At 33.1% G+C, this 12,717-nt stretch overlaps 1 pseudogene; it reads right to left on the bottom strand.

The window, feature by feature from the left end:
• Positions 1 to 242: 242 nt before the first annotated feature.
• On the bottom strand, positions 243 to 11,867 carry LOC139431351 (uncharacterized; annotated as a pseudogene).
• Positions 11,868 to 12,717: the final 850 nt, after the last annotated feature.

The following is a 12,717-nucleotide window of genomic DNA, read 5'->3' as shown; positions in this document are numbered from 1 at the left end:
CACAGTTGTTTTAAGCATTTACTTTAAATGAGCACAAAAACCATGTCTAATATAATACCACTACTTGTTTTGTTAATTTTAGTTTTGTGCAAGTAATTTGATATCGCTTTCATGAAATGTGCGGCACACGTTCTTAAAATAATTTCATCCACAATACTTTCATTTTTGTCCTGTAAATAATTATAACATAATTTAAGATAGCTAAACAATGTCATATCATTCAGGCCAAGACATACTCCGGTTTATAGAGCAAAACTCCAATCTGTAACCATTTCTGCAGCATCATGCATTGATGTTACTAACTTAAATAATGGTATTATATGTCCTTTAACATCAATAACACCTGCATAATAAAATACCCGCCTGCCAGTTTCAGTAATGAATGGACGCACCAACGAACCTGTGGCATCAAAGAAAATTCTTGGTTTGATGCCTTTTGGAATACTAAAATTGATTGTTTCTTTGGAATATAGATATATTAAAATGCGGCCATTAGGTAATTGGATTTACTTTGATGCATCTGGCTGCTCATTTAATGAGGTCAGTAAAACATCAGTGTAATCATCGAAATGAAAATCTACTTCTGCTTTAGCTTCATTTTTAATTTTTTGATATACTGCCAAAGATCGAACGTTTTGTAAATTTCCATCTCTAGCGGGAATAACGTCCATATTATTGACATCTTCTGCTCTCACTAAATACGCAGAATTCCTTTGTAATTTTTTTTGTATATATCTCTTTCAATGTTGCGTATTTGATATGTATAATTTGCATCTTTGTGGTTATTATAATTTTTATCATATTTAATAAGAACTCTCAATGATGTACCAAAAAAGACATACTCAAACCTGAATTTTCGACATCCATCATGCTTACATTTTCCGTATCCTATAATACTTTTGTTATCTTCTTTGGTATTTTTTCTAAGTCCTTTAAATACCACTACACAGGTAAAATCTAATTTTATTAATAATTCTCTTACATTTAGCGTTCTTTGTTGATCGTTTTTCCAGCTTTGATCGAACTCATTTATTAAATGTCCGTTCTTAAAAGAAAAATCTGTTTTCACTTCACCACGAGAACTCTTTCTTTTGGCTACTGAAGATGGGGTACAATTATCTTTCTTTGCAAACTATTGATTGGTACTTGAATGATTGATTGGTACTTTAGTGATTCTCTTGACCGTACAGTTGTGTCCTCACTGCTACCTGGTAGGTTTTTGTTCTCCTTCAGTGTGCTGTTCCGCTATATTGCTGAGATTTTCTTCTTTGTATGTTCCTTGAGCAGAAATGTCTTGCAAGTCATCACCAAATTCTAATTTAAAATCTTCTTCATCGCCTACTTGTTGCACGTTAGTTAGACCCTCCCTTTCACCGAGATAAGGTAATAAGAATGCGAGAATGTCCTCATAGTTATTCTATCGAATTTTTGCAGCAGCCTGTCCAGATTTTGTTTTTCTTTTCTGAAGCGTCCTACGTTGCTGATCTCGAAAAGAAGTCTATTTCTTTTTACATTCATCCACTCCACTTGTATCAAAAAGAAATGTAACATAAAATAAATGTTTTGTTTCAGGTATCTTGCTACTGGAGATAACTTCAAGGCCACATCTTTTAGCTATAGATTGAGAAAATCAACGGTTGCTTCTATAGTCCACGATACCTGCAGGGCAATAGTAGACGTACTTTTACAGGAAGTAATGCCAATGCCAAATGAAGACAGGTGGAACACTATAACTAATAAATATTGGAAAAAGTGGCAGTTCCCTTACTCTATCGGGGCTTTGGATGGAAAGCACGTAATAATACAAGCTCCAATATTGTTGGGAAGTCTGTACTGGAACTACAAGAAAGCTTACTCTATTGTGATACTGGCTCTGGTTGATCCGTGTTACAATTTCATTTTAGCAGACGTAAGATCCTATGGAAGAAACTGAGATGGTGGTGTTTTGTCATATTCTAATTTTGGAAAAGCACTATACAACAATAAACTTAATATCCCGAAACAAAAAAATACTGCCTGGAACAGATACTGAACTTCCAATGGTTATAGTAGGCGATGAACCTTTCCCTCTCACAAATAACATCATTTCCTGGGGAAGATCTGACTGATTATAACAGAATTTTTAACTATCGGTTAAGCAGGGCTAGAATGTTATCTGAAAATGCATTATATTTGCATAATATTTGGCATTTTGACGAAAAAATTTCGAATTTTCTTGAGATTACTTCAAGGATCACCTGATAACATAACAAGAGTTGTTATGAATTTATTAATACAAAATTATTAATCTCATTTAACAAGAAGAATTACATTAATAACAAGAGATGTTCTAGCAGCATGTATCTTGCACAACTTCACTCGAAAGAACGAAGGCTATAATTTGACTCAAAAAAAGTCAAACAACTTTTTCTACATAATCATTTTATTTCGGTGATTTTGGTGTAACGCAATATAGCCTATAAGATTCGCAGTGCTAAAACAAATCCTACGACACCTCACCTATCAAAATCAGTTTAACTGTTCTCAAGTTATGGTGGAACAAACAGAGAAAATTATGGTTATGAAGATAAAATTGTGGACTTTCCTTCAACCTCCAAGGTGGTTGCAATTATTTTCCACGCTCGTTCTTTATGTTCAACATTCTTATATTTTTCGTTGAACTGGTCATATAGCACTGGATAGTTTCTTATCTCTTCGACTAATTTTTCTACATCCATTTTAATATACTTAAATACAATATTTATAATACCCTGTTTATATATACTTATTTTGGTTAGTCAACGGGCTTGTCTGTACAATGTCGCCCTCTATAAAGCAAAGATGGAACTTCAAACGCATAGTGCAGAACTAAACCTAATATGAAATCCCGTTAAAATGTCCTGACGTCACCGCCTGGCAATAAATCACCACTTCCTTATCTCTCTGAGTGCCTGCATAATAGATCTCAAAAGAACGCCGTTTCTGTGTCGCTCTTTTTTTACCGTCATGTCGAATTAAATGGGGAATGCTATATAACAGGACAAAATACACGAAGTAAACGTGTTAGGTCTGTTTCACACACAACGATTTTCGCCGTACGCCAAATAACCGTACGGGTGTAAACCGTGAACGGTTAGTTTTAAACTAATAATGTAAATACACCCCTTCACACTGGACGGCACACGTTTATTTTTCGTACGGTCGAGTCGAAGCAGCCGTCTCAACGACTGAACGGGACGGCGCTGGTACGGCTCCTTTCACACGTTACGATTTTAGTCGTGTTGTTTAATCCATGTTTGGCAGTTTTATATTAAAAGTGAGGTTAATTTGTGAGGTTAAAATTATTACGATGGATGTTGATACAGACCTGCTGATTACCCTTATAGAAGCCAGACCCGTATTTTGGGACAAGAGTGAAGAAAATTATAAAAATAAAAATGGAACAGCGAATGCTTGGGAGGAAGTATTTAATGCGTTAAATGCAGATTACCAAAAGATGGAGGAAAAAGAAAAAAAATATTCTGTGAGTATTTATTGTTAATGTTTTTCACTCATTATATAGAATTTTGAGTGCTAATTAAAGAAGGTGGGAATGCAATTATTCACAGACACCTGTTTTATACTTTGTTTATTTGCCATGGAACTGATCCAATTCCTACAAAATAGTTACATAAGTGTTGACTTATATTGTTAGCTAATAAACGTCCGCGTGATGTTTGCTCTTTTAATACGTCTTCCAAGCCAGTAATTGTTATAGTATCTTCAAAATTTATTCCACCCCTTTCTCGCACAAAATTATATAGTACAATGCTTGCCTTTGTAATATCCACAGCAAAATCTGGCTCTATATTAGTCGGTCGGTGGAAGATTCTCCATTTATTGCTTAGAATCCCAAATGCGCATTCGACGTATCTACGAGCTCTAGTGAGACGGTAGTTAAAAATTCTTTTCTCAAGAGAAAGGTTTGATCCGCCGAAAGGACGTAAAAGGTATCTGTGAAGTGCAAAGGCTTCATCACCAACGAAAAAATAAGGAACTTTGGTGTTCTCTGTTCCTGGCAAATATTTGTCCTCTGGTAGCTGGTGCGTTCCTCCTACAATTGATTCCCACAACCGACTTCTTTTAAAAATTGCAGAATCACAATCCTTTCCATAACTTCCTATGTTAACATAAGTGAATCGATAATTTGAATCAGCAATTGCCATTAAAACGATTGAATGGTAATGTTTATAATTAAAATACATCGAGCCACCCCCACGTGGACAAATTAACTGAATGTGTTTCCCGTCGACGGCTTCTATGCAATGGGGAAAATTCGTTTTTTTCAAAATCCAATACAATTTTTTCCCATTGGTCTTTTGAAGGCGTTGGAAGAGTTTCACCTTGCAGTACCACCCAAATCGCTTTGCATACTTCTTTTACTATTAAGCTAGCTGTGGATATTCCAATTCTGAAGGTGTAATGGAGATCAGTGAAGGTGCACCCACTGCCAAGATACCTGAATAAGAAACAAAATCGTTATATTTTATTTTGTTAATTCTTATAAAAAATCATATTTTGTTTCGGTTAAGAGTTAACATACGTATACTTATTCATTGTTAGAGCAAGAGAAGTGACGAAACGATGGACAAACGTACGGGATTCATTTGCAGAGTTGCAAAAAAGAAAAAACAAAAAAGAAAAGTGGTGCAGGGACATCAACAAGCAAGCAATATATATATAGCAAACAATTGGAGTTTTAAAAAAAAACTGTATGTTAGTAGAGAAATTGATGATAATTTCGAACCAACAAGGGACGATTCTTTGCAAGGTCCAAAGATGCAATTATGCATTTTTATGTTGAAACATCTATTGAACCGAGTCCATCAACCTCATTAACAGCCACTACATCTACGCGGCATAGTAAACGGCGCGGGCGTAAAATGGATGAGTTTGATGAAAGAATTTCGAAAGTCATAAAAGCTGAAAGCCCAAATCGCCATATTTCTTTCTTTAACGGTATTGTACCTGCGTTAGAAGAATTTAATGAGGCTATTCTGAGTTACTAGACTCATTGGAAGACGACTTCGGATTTGACTTTTTTATATGACATGTTTTTTAACATGTCCTCATTTATTTCTGAATTATAACATAAAAAATTATCACTAAACATTTGTTTTGTATGTAAAAGTCCAATTAAAGATTTTGTGCTTAATTTGTTTCTGATTTTTGTCTTAATCAACTTTAAAGTTGAAAACATGCGCTCTACTGCAGCGCTGGAATGGGGCAGTATAAAAATATAATTAACAAATTTAGAAAGTAGACTACTTGCAGTACTGTACAGTATATCTAGGTGTCTAAGGTTAACTTTTAACTTTCAATTTTTCAGAAATGGATCGTTACTCATTGCTCAGTATAAGAAATCAAAAGTTTTAAAAATCAAAAATTTGAAATATAAAAAATGTTGCCATTAGTTCTACATGTCTATTTTTTCCCCTAGATAACACCCGAATTTCCCTTTTTCGCTAGGCATCCCACAAATTTCCCTAAAATAGGGAAATTTCAATAAAGTTGGCCACGCTGTGTGTCGTTGCGGTAAGGTGGGGACTAGGCGGTGCGTCGTCCAACACAGGGCAATCACACGGTGGAAAACTTCAAAGGTGTGTAATATAAACAGTGTTAAAATATAAATAAAATAATTTATTAATCATGATATAATATAATCATTTTTGAATGGTTTCTCCCAGCTTTAAAATTTTTATTTATACATTAAAGAATAATAAATTCTCATACGTCCGTACAATCTTATTAAATAAATATTTAGAAAATTATTACAACGGTGTTTAAAAGGCAAAGACTTAAAAATTTTAAGAAACCGTTCCGAAACACCATTTCCTCGTATAAACTCTTCAACATGTTTTTTATATAGTAAATCAAGGCTACAAATATACATATAGAAATTATCATGTGGCATATATAAATTTCCGAACGTAGCGCCCCTTTGCTCTTCATACGCTTTAAAATGGCATAAAATGGAGGTGTCGTACAAATCTTTATGGCTACGTGCATACTACTCACATATGGCGCATGAATCTGCTGTACTAAACATTTTTTTTATAAGGTACCCACAAATATATCGAATTGAATTTTGTTCAACAATACGGTAGTCGGTATCGACTGTTTGCTCTTTTTTTTGTGGTTGACTAATAGTACGAGTATTATTTACATTAGTTTCAGTAACAAAACTTTGGAAGTGGGCAGCACCAGGACCCTCAGCACAATTTTCGTCTCCAAAATTTAGAAATTTCATGGTAGATAATTTTTTGAAAGCTCTTAGGACGTTATAGGAGTTGGATTTATGGAACACCCTACTTGTTTTCTCACTTTCCCAAAAAAGGTCTCTAATAAGTCTTGGTTAAGACGCCTGATCAATAGGAACTCATAACCTTCATCTTTTAAACAACTCTAGAAATCCATAAGTCGCTTCATTGATATTTGCCAACATTTTAAAAATTTCATGGATTTTGTAGCATCCGTGACCGTTTTGGATATTATGCGAACACATTGGACTTTACTAGTAGTAAAATGCAGTTTTCCGTTATAAGTTTAGTTTAACTCCATAATACATAAATACTCGCCGTCGTTATTCTCTGACATCTTAGATTGTGTTACAACTTCAGATTTATTTTACGTACCTAACTTCATACTACTACTTATTCCTACTTTGACATAAAGATGTCGCGATGTTCAAAACCTAATACCCTCTCTCAAATCTAATTTTCAAACAAATTTTGATTTGCTTATTCTAAATTTAACTTTGAACAAAAATTATTAAATTTTTTAAAACAAAGTGATTTCGTTAAAACATCTGCAATGTTTTTATCAGTCGATATATATTTAACATTTACGTGATTATTAGCGATAACATCCCTCATAAAATGTCACTCCGACCGGCGAACTTACAATATTTTGACAAATAAATATATGAATATATTTCTATTTCCTCCATCTAATTATGCAAAAATTTTAAATTTTTTGTTTACGAAGAAAACAAGAAATAAAAAATTAACTTTTTGCAAATTCCCGTGTGATCTTTGCACCAATAATTTTCTCCAGTGTTTCTTAAATTTCCTCCGTCGTTATTTTAACAAAATATGCATTAAATTTTTTGTAAACAATAGCTTTGTTGCAACCAGCGGTTTGACTCGTGGACTCGTTAAATACAATCGCACAGTTGAATAATGCAATGAAATCCGCTGAAATGTGACGACATTACTTGACATGTGCGACTGCATTTGACGAGTAACGGACGAGTCCGACCGCTTGTTGGAACAAAGCTAATATCTTGTTATGTGCAGATGCCTGGACTTTGTACACATGCGCAGAATACATTTGCGCGTGTTATTCTAAATGGCATGAAATGTAAAAATACTCAGAGGCGGCACTATCGGGGGGTGCAAGGGGTGCACTGCACCCGGGCGCCGCCTAAAAGGGGGCGCCGGCGCCTTTTTAATGTTTTCTCCAACAATATCTTATCTTTCTTTTGCAGTATTTAGACCTATCAGCAGTAGTCAGCTAGTCTTCAGAAAGCAGTATTTAGTCTCCACAAAGCAATTTTAGTCTTTAGAAAGCAGTATTTAGTGTTCCAGACGCTGTATTTAGACTTGTCTGCAGTATCTAGTCTTCAGAAAGCAGTATTTAGTCTTCTAGAAGTAGTATCTAGTCTTCTGCCAAAATTATGTATGTTTTCTAAAAAATATTTTATCTTTCTTTTGCAGTATTTACACATGCTAGCAATATCTAGTCTTCAGAAAGCAGTATTTAGTCACCACAAAGCAATTTTAGTCTTTAGAAGGCAATATTTAGTGTTCCAGACGCTGTATTTAGACCTGTTGGAAGTATCTAGTCTTCAGAAAGCAGTATTTAGTCTTCTAAAATCAGTATCTAGTCTTTGGCCAATGTTATGTATGTTTTCTCCAGCAATATCTTATCTTTCTTTTGCAGTACTTAGACCTGTCAGCAGTATCTAGTCTTCAGAAAGCAGTATTTAGTCTCCACAAAGCAATTTTAGTCTTTAGAAAGCAGTATTTAGTGTTCCAGATGCTGTATTTAGACCTGTCGGCAGTATCTAGTCTTCAGAAAGCAGTATTTAATCTTCCAGAGCAGTATCTAGTCTTCAGAAAGCAGTATTTAGTTTTTTAGAAGCAGTAGATCTTTTTGGGAGCCTCTTCTTATCTATACGGATCTTGTACCACCCGGTACCATTACTTTGCTTTTGTGCTTATCCTGCATTGTCAAAATTTCCGTATTGGTGATTTCCTGTCCTATGCAATAACAAGACAAGTCCATTGGTTTCTTGTTCATATTCTTCGCTTTCTTTTATTGAACACATAAGTATTGCCATGAAAAATCATGTTGGGTTTATAATAAATTTTTTGTTTTCTCTGAACAGTAATTTCAGACTTCATGTGGACTTTGAACAATGTAATTCCTGTTTTTTGCTAAAGTCTAGTTTATAACTATTGCAATTTGAGACTTTTTCTTGCAAATTAACCTTCTGACCAGAGTATTCCCGACTATTCCCTTATGTTTGGTTTTTCACCAGTATAATTCTTAAATTTTTGCTGAAGTCTGGATTATGATTATTCCAGTCTTTTTTAAGTTTATTTATATTTCTTTGATTATATATTTTTTTTTTAATTAAAGATTAAAATGAATTTTTAATTTTTCCCCCACATTTTGGACGCCCTCCCCCCGCATTCCGCCTAAAATGCTTGGGGGGCGCTACTCCGGTTCCCGCACCCTGGCGCTTCATTTGCTAGCGCCGGCACTGAAAATACTTACCGTTAATAAATTTGACTGGTCTATTTCTTATTGTTTTAGAATAAAGCTAAAAATAAACTTTTTCTTTGTTTCGTCAAAAAAATTAAATTTACAGTTTCGTGTAAATTGCGATACTATAACAAAATTAAAAAAATATATTTTTGCAATCCAAAACAATGCAATCCATTAAATATTTCCGTACAGTTGGTGTAATAAACATAATTATTTGTTTTTAAATACCAGAAGTTATCTTCTTATTTAATTGTTAACTTTTTAGATTTTACCTACCGCTCCGCGTAATTTACAGGAAACTGTAAATTTCATTTCTTCGACGACACTAGATTTCGGCGGCGTTTAAAAATTTTAAAATACATACTCCTATATCCATGAATGTATGTAGTTTAATAATGTTCAAGTATTGTATAAAAATCATTATTAACGTAATATAAATTTAACAAAATAAATCGTAAACTAAATAACACAAAGAGAAGAAATAATAAACATGGGTATGACAGTAAATGAATAATAAATATTTTATGAATAATATAATACAAATAGAAATAAACTTTAAACTATATTGCATTATAAAAAATTGCACTGATAATTATTTCCTCTTTTACTGGTAGTTTACAAGAGGTTCCAATTGAATCATTTTTCATCGTCCAAATCCCATTCGCATTACGGCATAAAGCAATGTAGTGGTTTATTCCACCTTCAATTATTGAGGGCTCATATTTGATAATGCCACTCAAAACAAAATTCTTTTCATATAAGTACGAAGGCTTTCACTGCCGATATTAATTAAACTAAAACTAGAATTTGTTTCTGAAGAAGGTTGCAACATGGCATCCGAAACGTCAAACATTTTTTCAAAAAACGCACGGCTTAACCCGAAAGATTTTAGTTCTAGGTCTAGTGTTAGTTCTTGTGATAGTGCTAGTGTTAGTTCTAGTTTTAGTTTACAATTCTTTTCATTTACTTTGACGTATTCTGGAATGTCTCCAGAATTTTGTATGCATCCTCAGTGTCAATCCACAGATATGCCCCCAACAGGTAATTTCTAGTAGAATTATTTCCACCTTTATGACATGGGTATATTTCTGTTCGTAAATAATTATTAATTAACTCTTCAAGGTTTGAATAATTGTAATTCCATACAATACTTAAATTTGGAATGGGAATTGCAATTTGATGAAATACTTTATGTTCTTGACAGTTCAAGCACGAATATTGTTCTTCAATACATCCATAAGCCTCCATTAGTTGTGTGAACAAGAATGTTATGTTCGTGTTGCAGTCAATAATATTACTTTGTATTTGATAAACAGATTTTACATTATTTGATAAAGCTGTCATAATTGTTGTTCCTACTGAGGCTGATGTAGCCGGCATCAATTCACTAACAATAGGTGAGATGATAATTGGTTTATCTTCCTTGAATGATGAGACATTTACCATGTTAAATTTTAATGAGCAATAGCTGTGATCCAGTAATGATAGATCCGGTTGATTTGCTGCATCTTCAGAAATATTAATTGTTCTAGGTTTACCAGAGTCTTGATTCATTGGCATTATCGCTAATTCATTTTCGTGGTAAGAAAAATAATCTTTTTCAATTAGGCACACTTTGTTTTTCCAGCGTTCAACTGCATGTAAATAGATATCACTACAGTCTTCTTTCAAGTCATGATTCACAATTCTAGATGTTTGATCTGCTTTTTTTAAATTATTTAAGCATGCTCTCGCTAGTTTACTGTCTGCGTCAATTGATCTACAATGTTTCACTAAAATTTTATCAACTCGAGAAATCCCGTCAATGGTACTTTTAAAATCAGAAAAATATGCTTCAGGTCTAGCTGACGAGGCAGTGTTTAAGGAATTATTAAAATACTTATTCATAACCTGTGTCCAGCTAGGAAATTCTTTACATAGACCACAAAGCTTTTTTGAAAATTCTGATAAGTAAAAATCATTTTTTTTGTCGGAACTCTTCACTATGGATACTTAGAGCAAGAATCTTTTATATTTTCAATGAATACTGCTGTAATTCTGATTTTCTTTTCTTCCTTTGGTTGCTCTTCGACACCGAAGATTTTAATTTTTTCACTATCATTATTGACTGTACTATTATTTGGATCAAATTCGAATGTCCTAATGCGATCAACTACATAATTTAAAGCATAATTACAATTTTTATTGTCGACATCGCTATTGCATAAAATTAAAACTTGCTTTAAAAAAGATACAAAATGACATAAATTATTTATTTCGGTCATAAATCCAATACATCTTTTGAATAATTTTCAAACTTTTTCTTCGGGTTTAGATATGCAGGACCACTTGGCAACAGCATGAATTAAATGTGCCACGTCAGTTCTCATCTGCATCGGTAAATATATATATATTTGCTGTTCTAACAAAATTAACAAACATAAATCATTATATTTGACGAATGATGTATTATTATACGCAAAGCACAAAGCATTTCTGATAGCGTTGCTCATGTCTGTCACAACTTCGTTAGGTGTTTTTACACCTGACTGGCGAAAGCTTTGTAGCCAATAGGTTAAAAAATTCATGTCATTGATTTCCGAAATGACTGCACAATTATATTCTGTATGTAAGTGCACAATATTGTAAGGAATAATGAAGAATGTTCATTCGGTCGTTGAATTTTAAAAGCAAAGGAGGACGTTGCATCGAGAAAGAAAAGGTTACATAATTTTCATAAAATATCATTATTCAATGCAACTTGCTCAGCCGACCAGTACATAACGTAAAATTTGTCGTAATCAATAAATCTCAAAAAACTCCACATCATTTTTTAAAATAGTTAAGGAATCAAACAATTTGGTACCTTTGCGAATACCCAATTCTTCCATTGCTCCATCCTGCTTAGCTTTTTGCAAACAGGTAAACTATATAGGAAAGGTGGTTCACAGTTATCATCATTCATATTTTCCCTCGCTTTATCTCTTCACCATTCTTTGGGTTTTTTTATGCTTCAATTCTTTTTTCACGACATCCCTAGCTTTTTTTTGAAGCCTCACTTTTTTTAAATGTGGTAGTCCTTTTGTATCTATAGTGTTAACTATAGTGTTGCAAAAATATTTTTTTTGTTTTAAGAATAGAAATATTATCGAATGAAGTATCTCATATTCTTAGCATCGAAGAATATCAATTGTTTGTATCAAAAAATTCATTCTTGCGTTAATAATTTATAATACTCAAATGAAGAATTATACAAGATTGTTGTTGCATGAATAAGTTTTTGCAAAAAGAAAGATACGTTATTCTTGACTTAAAAAATCTATTCTCGATGCGAAAATGGGGTTGTTGACGTAACACTAAGATACTCTTTTTCAAAATTATTGATTTACTTTCACTAAGAATTCGTTTTCTTGAGAATCAAGAATATTTTGTATACTTGTTTTGAGAATATGTGGTTTTTATTCACTCAACAAAATGATCTTCTTGTGAATATATAAGAATATGATAAGCTTGAGCCAAGAGTAATAATCTTCGATCAAGAATATATTTCCCTCAGTGTAGCATTAATAAAAGCTCATATTGTATCATGTCATGATACAACTATCATCAAGAAGAAGTTGAAACTAATAATAGAACATAATAATAACAGAGCATTAATAACAAGCATTTAACATTTAGGATGTCATGTTGGCCCTTTTTCAGATCAAGTTTAAAGTAATAAGAAGGCTCAATTATAACAGAGCGTAAATAAAAAGCGTATATATAGCACTAATAAAAATGCGCTTGACGTTTAGGATGTCATGATCAATCAACAAGAAGTTGAAAGTAGTAACAGAATATAATAATAACAGAGCATTAATAACAAGCGTGTAACGTTTGACATCCTTCATGTTGCTCCTTTGTTCTGAAACAAGTTTAAAGCTATAAGAAGCCTTAATTATAACA

Source organism: Onthophagus taurus, chromosome 8 (genome assembly GCF_036711975.1).
Source record: "Onthophagus taurus isolate NC chromosome 8, IU_Otau_3.0, whole genome shotgun sequence".
Lineage (NCBI taxonomy): Eukaryota > Metazoa > Arthropoda > Insecta > Coleoptera > Scarabaeidae > Onthophagus > Onthophagus taurus.
Note: the sequence above shows the minus strand (reverse complement) of the source record. Positions and strands in the feature narration are given on the sequence as shown.